Source organism: Hyalella azteca, unplaced genomic scaffold (genome assembly GCF_000764305.2).
Source record: "Hyalella azteca isolate HAZT.00-mixed unplaced genomic scaffold, Hazt_2.0.2 contig16054, whole genome shotgun sequence".
In the NCBI taxonomy this organism is placed as follows: Eukaryota; Metazoa; Arthropoda; class Malacostraca; order Amphipoda; family Hyalellidae; genus Hyalella; species Hyalella azteca.
Window position 1 is genome coordinate 360,670 of NW_025945881.1, and position 10,376 is coordinate 371,045.

General features: G+C 39.2%; 1 long non-coding RNA gene across 1 annotated transcript; it reads right to left on the reverse strand.

The window, feature by feature from the left end:
• Positions 1-201: 201 nt before the first annotated feature.
• LOC125179240 lies at positions 202-1,855 on the reverse strand. Its single transcript, XR_007157194.1, has 2 exons — positions 1,475-1,855; positions 202-1,295 (listed from the first exon to the last, which is right to left on the reverse strand). It is a non-coding gene; the product is annotated as an uncharacterized LOC125179240 (long non-coding RNA).
• Positions 1,856-10,376: the final 8,521 nt, after the last annotated feature.

Sequence of the window (10,376 nt, forward strand, 5' to 3'; positions counted from 1 at the left end):
GAATTCGATCTGCAGTAAGAGTGCGGAAAGTGTTTGTATACACTTAAGTCGCCGAAAAGTTACCGAACAATTACGGAATAAATACTAGAATACGTATATACTATCAGTCGATTAATTCTCCATCGCGGGTTTCAACTTTCAGAGTCGAGGTCTGAACCGAAACACCTGCCGGGATCACCGAGGGGATAACTGTACAAAAAAAAAATCATCGAGAAAATTTACTTTAATACTTTCCTATACTATTCTTCTCAAGTCACTGTTCCAGCACGCATTGTCATCATTTATGTCGAAATTTTTCGCTGACGTGTATTAATAGAGTTTTTAAGTACGGTGACATTCATTGAAATATCAACAGAATCTTGACAGGAAATATACCTGAAAAAATATGTAATCACCTTCATTGTTTGAATCGACTTACAGGCTTCAACGAAAGGTTCGCACTAAGAATTCACTTGTTCTTCAAATCAGTAGCGGTAATTTAACCCCTTCTAAAAATAACAGATGAAATTAGTTATAATATTTCAGTTCCAGAGTTCCCGGATACACCTTGGTCTGTGCCAGGGACGTTTTCGTTGAGGACTTGGAATATATTGAGCTCTTAATAGAAAAATTCACACTTATCACATAATAAAACGAACATGAAACAAGTCTAAAAAAAATAAATATTTGCATTTAATATTGTTGCACATTCCTATAACACAAAATACGTACAGCGAAAACATTCGTGAAAATCACGAGAGAAAAGCGTGATAGCGACGGAGTGTCCTTAGCAACGACACAGTCGCTTCCATAACAACGGCATCGTAGTTACCATAGCAACGGCATCTTGGGCTAATGAAGCTAAGATTCTTAACTTCCATCGCAACAACAGAAGTTGTCATTCTTTGGCTACTAATAAAGAAGTCAAAATTTTACACACAGTTCTGAACCCAATAGTGAAGCTTGTCGCTAACAAACGATTTGTTCATAAATAAGATGAAATGATGAATAAGCCTACCGGAGATCACCCCCAGATGACGTAATGTCTACAAGAATGAATGTGGATAAACTTACAACTTACAAGGCCACCAAAGAAAGCGTTACTTGGATCCATCAATGAATAAGATACTATCCAGTATCCAGGATAGGGAAGTGATCTAACCCTTCAAGTTATCATTAAAAACCGTTAACGTACTAGTTGTTCGAGCTTTTCTATCCATGAATGAAATTCATTCATACTGCAATTCATACCGTATAATGATGGGCATCTTCATTGAACGCATTGTTTCTTCCGTTCTCTAGGCGCAGTCAGCAGCCTGAAGGAATTTGATCCGGGGATTAGGGTGCTTACCTACCTTTCAAGCCCATGGTTTAAATCACAATAACCAAATTAAGTAACAAGAGTCCAGAAAAAGTTCCTTCATTTCCAATCTGTCAACTGACTAATTGACTAATAATACCAAAATAAAACACATTACAAAAATTCAGCATTCACCTTTGACTGTCAGGCGGCTCAGCAGATTCCATTTTTAGCCACTTGTCGAAATCTTCATGAACGGCCAAAATTCCACGAAATTTGTCATGTCTTCTCAAATGAAGTCACATATTTCAAAAGCCTGTAAAATAACAAATGCGTGATTTGTATTCTAATATATATGTGATTAGATGAGAAGCGAATATTTCTGAAAAGTGGCGTAGGCTCACTGAAATTCTCGAACTTATTTCACCATAGCAAGGCAGGACGCAGCCTGCAGGCCGACTGGCGATGATTGTGCCGGCAATAGCAATGGAGTGCCAAAAAGTTCATGCCGAGCTTAGAGATTTGGCGGTTGTCTGCCGCGGCCGCGCTCATATTCATTTCTATAAAATTAGTCCAAACTTGAGAGCCTGAATTAATTAAAAGTATGTATTAGGATTTTCATTGTATATAATGAAGGAGAACTAATTCGGTTAAAATTTAGCTCAACCAGATGAAGCTTGACTATATAAAAAGGTTTGAACCAAGTTGCACCAATAGGTAGAGTTAGGGCATGAAAAGCACCATATCTCACTATAAGAGAAGTGGGTAAGTGTGGAGGAAGAAGATGCTGGTGAACGTCAGAGCTGGGCATATGAATATGGAAATTTTACAATCTCTTACTCCAAATCCAGTGATCACGAATTTTGCCGTTGCAAATACCGTAAATTAAAAAAAATCCTCTGGTATAATGTTTTCTATGCACTACTATTCTCGCACTAGCGATAGAATTTTAGGTCCTGGTAACATACAGATTAGAGTACTTTCGTGGATACGCGTGTGGATTTGAACATAGTTCAATGTAAATATATACTTAGTAATGGCTTTGCAAGGTTCTTCCCCACGTCAGATTTTTAACAGACCTTCACAGGATGGTTGATGGAACTGGGTGGAAGAAAATACTATATTAAACCACGGAATAGAGATATGTCAAATAAATAATGAGCAAGATAGTTTTTGAGGAACTAGATTTTCAGGGGGGTAGAGCGTGACGTCGTCGTATACAAAGAATAACCAAAAACTGCAATTTACGTTTCCACGATCGTTCCATGATGCCGGGACAAATTCCTGGTAATCTTTAATTACAACACTTCTCTTTAACTTCACTTCTTGTTTGTCTGTTTGTTTGTCTGTCTGTCTGCTACAAATCTTGTAATCGAAATTTAATACACTTCTACTTATCTTATCGATCCTGAAATTTTGCACACTTGCGTAAAGTTGGAGACAATGCATGAATCAAATGACAAAAAAAAATTAGGAAAACTCAATACAAATTCCTTTACTCAAATGAGTGACCAGGGCTCATATGATCAAAGCATCAGATTCAATTATCATAGTATCAACGATTTTATCGTAGCAATTTTGTTATTTAGTCCTAAATAATCAATATTTACCGATATTTTACCGCGAAAAAGCTTTAGGAATTTGCAAATCCGACGTCTGTCGTCCTGTCATCCGACGTCTTTGGTCCCGATACACGACGAAATCAGCCAAACTATATCCGGCAGCCTGGAATGATGCAACTATGCAAGAGTTACCGGCTACGAAAAATTGTGCAGTTACTTCGTCTAAGCAAATGACATCAAGGTTGAACACCTTTTCATCAAGCTTCAAAAAAAGTTTGGCAATTTTGGTACGAATGATTCAGGTAGAGGTGAAGCCATGGCTTCTTAAAGATATTTACTATAGACGAAATCACAGGCAAATTAAGACCGTCGTTTAACGAACTGGCAATAAATGAACGCTGACATCCCTCGTCTTTGAGAACACGAATTTGTTCCTTACCACAGTCTGTAAGATATGCAGTGAAACTAGGCAAGGCTATCGCATCGTCACCTGAAGCGAGCGATGCCTTCACCTTTCAAATTCCAGAGTTTCATTCTCCGGCCATGGAGGAATGTTAGGAGAGTTTTTAATGCACTGGTTTGACATATAGTTACCATTTAAATGGCGGCAAGGCGACTTGAACTTAAATTTACAATTGCTAGTAGTGTGATTAGCAAAACTATACTTAGAATAGAATAGAATTATCGGCACTGAAGAAATAGGCCCATGGCCTGTGGCCGATTATTGTACTTTTCGTGACTTGATTCCACTTAGCACAGGCATCCATAAGCCTCAACTCTTAAATTTTATTTTTCGGAGAATCGTAAGTCGTGGAAGTGGGTAATGAATGGTCAGCGCGCTTCCTGTCATAACACATGTTACACGTCTTGTGGACGCGGACATCAGCAGCCATAGCGGTTGCATCGACTGGTGCATCTCTAGGTCAGTGCGGTTTCACAGCATCCCGGCAAAATTTCACCCACCTCTGCTCAATTTGTCCAACGTAACATTCAGACGCTTCAAAAACGTTGTCATCAATTTCCCGTATGGAAGGTTTGCATTTATAAGTGATGCTGACTAAATGTGATTTAAAATCGTTGTTGGGACCCGGCCAAACAAAATATCGAAGATTATCTGCAATAATGGTGATTTATTATCGCTTGCAATATAATTATCGCATGCAAGAACAGTGCGCATAACGTCAAGGAACGCGTGCGGTTTGCACAGACAGGTATTTTAGTTAATATTTAATGCACAGACAGGTATTTTTAGTTAATATTTAATGCACAGACAGGTATTGGTTCCACATTCGTCAAATTTAAATTAATTAGTAGGCGGATGCCGTCCTGGTTAGAATTCAAATTGGAATGAAAAGCATTCGTAAGCAAGTCCTTAGCAGTTTCATAAGACTGTTGGCTAACGTCGAGCGAATCCACGAGCACACGTCGAGTTCCAGTCAACAACTTACGTAGATACACTTACTGCTCGTAGCTGCTCAGACTGTGCTTCTGAATTAAGCTTCAAATGAAAGAAAAAATTTCTACAAGTTCTCCCTCTTCTTATTACTAAACTCAGGTAATGAAACTTGAGGCAGTTTGAGTTTAGGCCCACGCGGCACTTGAACGCTGGTAGCGAGATAAGGAACCTGCGTTTCGGATCTGAGGGGAGACATGGTTAATGCGATCTTATCCCCGTAATCATCATTGAGGAAAGTTAAATCTTCACTTCGAGAATCATCCAGCTCAGCTTCAATAGTTAGGGTAAGGATAGAGTTATTTAAATAAGTTATTTCGGAATTTACACTCAGCAACCTATTCACGTATGCAGTTTACTGTTCAGGAGAAAGATTTATAAATTCAATGTCAATTTTATCACATAACTTGGTTGCGCATAACATAACGTTCTTACAAGTATATCAAGTTTAGATGGAGCCATAATGAGCTCTTAATTGGGACTCCCACAAAGCCTGCTGAAAGATAGTTAAATAAGTTAACACGTTAATAGAGTCAGATTTATACTGACCGCCATAACAAAAACGGAGGCGAAAAAATTATTAAAATTAGATTTAACTCGATATTTATTCAAATAAGTGACAATGATTTAGGGCTTGAACCTATAGATTTAAGTTTCGACAGACTGGATGGTGCACTCGCCTCGTCCACCAGCATACGGGTCCAAGGCTGTGGAAACACCAATATTTATGGTTATGGTGAAAAGTCATAGGCATAGGATCAAGTTAGTTAAGGTATTACCGTATTAAATTTGATTATAGTTATACAGTTATAATTATACAGTTATACAGTTCTCGTAAGTTTTTTTGCGGATGTAAGATTCTTTAAGGATTAATAAGACAGCAGCACGCACGCCTCGATCATGAGCCAAGGACCTTGACAGCCCACACGGCTCACCTCCACGACCAAGCGCGCACGTCAGTCCCGGGTAGTAGTAGACTTATCTAGACTACTACGCTTGTACTGACTACTATAGTCTACTACGCTTGTAGTAGACTATAGTAGACTCCAGTCGTGTGGCGGGACGACAGACGTTGGATGACAGGACGACAGACGTCGGAGGACAGGACGACAGACGTCGGATGACAGGACGACAGACGTCGGATGACAAGACGTCAAGCAAAGTACAATGCCGCCATATCCGTGGCTTAAATGTAAACGAAAAGCTTGACTAAGGATAGGTACAATTGAAAATACTTGAACAGAAAAACGTGAACAGGTTGCTGTTTGGCTGTAAATGAAAGGAGTCCATATGAATCGTCACAACCAGACACATGATTAAATTGTAACGTGCTGCTTCCATCAAAGATCTATTTGGATGCAAATTAATTGACTAAAGTTTACATTTCAAGGCTGAGTATAGTCAAATATATTCACTTGAACTATGGTTTCTAAATCTAAGGAAGCGAGCGTAACCGTTACCGGTTACCCGACTTCAGCAACACAAGCGAAGATGAAGACGCGACTGGTCGGCTACGTCGCTGTATGTGGTCACGTCATATGTACAGGGGTTTCATCGTTTTAGACTTTTAGACAGTACCTATGGTCTAGGCTGAACGTCATGTCTACTATACTTATAGTCTATAAAGAAAATCATGTCTGCTGTACTTATAGTTTATACTGAACGTCAGGTCTACATACTGTACTAACGTCAGGTCTACTGTACTTATTGTCTATACCGAACGTCTTGTCTACTGTACGTTTTGCTCACTTCATTTTTTGCTTGTATGGGTATTATTTTTATTTGTATGTAGCTGACATGAGTTTTTGTTACTGTGTTTCGTGTCAACCGAATTTTCTTCCTGCTATTAATTCGTGTTTACGTCTCGATATATCTAATCCTTTTCTTACCTTCTCTACTTCAGAACTTCTAATGATCGACAGAGGAATTATCAACCCAACAACAAACTCCATTCCTGAAATGCATGCATCACGTCAGCTCATGTCCTTACAAAATTTTGCGTCGTCATTACAATTTATATCATGTGTAATTTTTAACAAATAGGATCGACACTCGAAACTGTTATAATAATAGAATGAGTGACTACTGTAATAGTAAACACCTATTTATAAAAATCTATCAACATAATGGTTCTGCCTATGACAATCTATGGTATGAATCTCACGATCGGTCGAATTGCATACAGACACTTTCGTCAGTTTACGAATACAAAAATAAGTGCGGATGCATGCGCCAAAATAAAAGTGAATGGCCTCATCTTACCAATTTGATCTTTAACTGTCGGCAGAATCTGTGGCCGTAAATGGTACGTTCTTGATCGGGCCAACAGCCTCGTTTACGGTCGGGGACACGAGAGCGCGTTTATTTTATACGGCACAAAGCCCGACCATTTTGTGACCGCTGCACGTGATTGCCTCGCGTCATGACTGAACGCTGAACATTGCTGAATTTCAGAAATCAAAGAGTTATCCCTTGAAATTCTCCGGCTGAACCCCTTCAGATTAGACTCGTACGCCAACAGTGCAAATAAGTGATGTGCCTTGATCAGCGCGAGCTTAGCTTCTGCAAGAAGCATTGTTTTTTTTTTCATCTGTTTGTTGCTGTTGAATGCGATATAACGCCCGATATCAAGCTTAAGTGGGGCAGTTAGCTTATATTCGTCTTTTAAAGTGAATATCTTCGACGGTGCTTTTTGATTCTTTTGCAAATCTGAACTTTACCTCAGTTTGAACTTTTTGTTTATTCAACCGCCGAATAATTCCGATCGAGATGAACGAAAATTTAATTTGAAAATGTTGCACATTTCTCCTCACCTCCTGAACTTTCTTGTTTGACAAACATTTGGATTTATTCAAAGTACTAGGACGCATTTATCTTGAAAAACTGCAATTTTCGAATAAATTATGACAATACATTATAAAACATCTTACAGACAGATTACGTAGAGCATAAATATCAGTTTAAACGTTACGAGAAAAGTATTTTGCAGTATTTTGCGCTGCAAAGCAATAAAGGCAAAATAATATATGGGATTATTATCAGGGAGACATTCGCTAAAATTGAACCAGTCAGCCGAAACGCAACATACTTCTTCTCAACTCAGCCGGCTTCCATCGTGATTTCCGAATGCAACGGTCTCACTTGATGGAGCCCCCAACAAAAAGATGCTGCTTAATCCAATCCCGGCTACATTTGACCGAACCTTAACTCGCCCTTTCTGATATTACCACGCGCAATTCTACTACTTGTACTTTCAGTAGCTGAAGTGCGCTGCTTGATGACCTTAGGCAGACTCCAACTTACTCAGTCCTCTTCGGCTTTTCCGTTTTTGAGACGTTTATTCGTGCTCGTTGCCCTTGTGCTTACCCATGAACCGATTGAATACTGAAAACACACTGATGCACACCACCTGATTGCGATGCACGTTACTGCTCAGAGCAAATTACGTATATGGTAATATAATTTTATATAATGATAATTTTTTCTTATTAAAATGATGTTAAGAGCTATCCAAATGTCAACAGAGGAAAACTTCCGTATATATTACACGTGAGCAAACCGCAGCACAACCATTGGGGGTATTCCTTCGTGTAGCCTGAAATACCCCTTCATCCTGACACCAATGTTTCTCTATGACTCTATTTAGAGCGTCACTGCGCAACCACACGCCTTGAAACTGTGGTCCAAACTCCTTGACAGAATTTACACAGTTCGGCCTTCATCGTCTATTTCTGCATCGGAAAGTGCGCGAGCGGTGCACCAATCGTTGTGAGAATTTTCCTCATGTTACTAAAGTGGAACTATGATGAATATATGCCCAAGAAACAACAGCTAAAATGACAATGAACAAATTCCTGGTAGTGGAAAACCCGTTCGCATGAGGCGAGTTCTCTGATATTGGCATGCGCACTTACAAGGTTTAAAAGTGTGTTTCAGGTATAGCATAAAGCGCTTAGCCAATTCCCGAGGCTTAAATTTTTAGGTATAAGAAAATTTTACCGCTTTTACTTCGGTTTTTCTATGCATTGAACCCTGCATAAATAACAGATCGTTACAAGTTATATATATATAACTTCATAGTAAACAATTATAAGCATTCAAATAATTTCAGCTCTCGAGCACGAGCAACTAGTACAAAATGTGATAATAGTACTAGTACATAATGGCAGTTTCTACATACCATACTCTAATAAGGGGTTCTGGGGCAATGAACAAGAATACTAAAAAGTTCGTAGCAGAAGAGTTCATAGTATTGGAAAAACCCTTATAGTTTTCCAAATTACCTGCCTTGAATGACGTCATTCGTCTGGTGCAGTGGTTCCCAAAGTGGGCGGTTAATGCGTTGCCTCTGTAAAGATCTGAGGAAAAAGGGTGCGGTAGGGGGGCGGCAGTCCTAAGTCGAAGTCAGAAGTTCGAACGTTTGTTTGACGATTTGTACACAACACGTGCAGCACATGACACCAGCGATGGTTTTTCAAACCAATATCTGTTTTTCTTAATCTTTCCTGGGTTTCTAGTGTAATTAAAAACAATATATTTACCATTCTTTGTTGCTGAAACAGTTAAAACTGCTAAAAGGGTACATTTAGACGTAAACCAATATATTGGTTTACTTCACTTCGGCAAGAATAACGAACAGCAAGATTCCAGCTTGAGAAGACATGTTTGCAATGAGATAGTTATGAATGAGAAGTCTTTCGCGGAAAAATATTTGGGAGTTTGTGTCGACAAAGAGCTGAAATTTTCTAGGCATATTGAAACGTAAGTTAATAAATTCAATAAACTGCTTCACTTGATCAGACGCTCTTACGAGCACCTAGATGCATAATTAAGCGATGAAGCAGTTGTTTGTTGCTGTCGTGCGCCCGAACCTAGAGTTTGGAAACGCTGTGTGGTCACCGAAAGTTGAGAAGGACAAAAATTTAGTCGTGAGTGTTCAAAGACGTGCAAAAAGGATAATTCCAGGCTTGAAGAGCAAGTCTTATAAAGAAAGATTAAAGATTATGAAGCTTCCCAGTCTCTGTTATCGACGTCTGCGTGGTGACCTCATTAAAGTATACTGCACATGTAAATCAGTGGTTTATAAAGGTCTAAGAAGGATTACTAGAACTTAAAACAATAATAATTAAGAAACCAACACCAGAGACCACGACTATAAACTAAAAAAAACTGCGTTGCAACTCATCCACGCGACAACATTTCTTTTCGCTTCGAGTCACCAACATGTGGAACAGCCTACCCGAAAACATCGTTGACGCTCTGATTGTAAATGCGTTCAAGAACAGACTAGATAAAGCTATGGAAAAATATATGTTCAGACTTGAAATGCCTAGCACCTTATCGAAAACGGTGGAAGTCTAGTAGCTATTTCAAACTATTCGTCAGTCTTGAAAAGATCCGGTCAAAAGAAATGCTTTTGGATCTTTTGTGAACAAGTCACGAAAAGTAAAAGAATCGGCGACAGGCCACATCAGGCCTCCTCTTCAGCGCCGACATCACTTTGTTATGTTACGTTTTTAAACGGATCGAAGCCCGGTTTGAATGCCGCTTTCAGTTCCTATCCTGTACAAATTGTCAATAGATAGTACCTTCTGCTCATGTTACCTCATTTTTATTTGTTTTATTTTTGAATTGTTTGAATGTGAATTTTGGGTTACTAATTTTTTGTACCTGTCTTCCAGGTTTTGAACTGATGATGGAGCTGGACTCTGAAACGTTTTCTCATGTAAGAAATGGTGAAATTTTTGGCTATTTTCTTTGCTTTTAAATTCCCGGTAAATTTGCGATTTCAGCAACCATGTGATCTTCATACATAACGTAACCACCGTCACAGCTCCTGTGCCCCTTGCCTTCAGTGACGTCCCTGAGCACGATTGATATAATAGTCTCGAGTCTCATGCTCCTCCTAGTCGAGAGGCCAAGTGTCAGCGACTCGACGAGATGGGGAGAGACACGTGCACAAATCCAGGACCAACACGAGTAGAGAATACGTACTCAAACGCACCGATGACCACCACATCAAAAAATGATACTTACGTTGATATGAGGAGACTAAATAGACATTGATTTCTTCAGGCGCTGT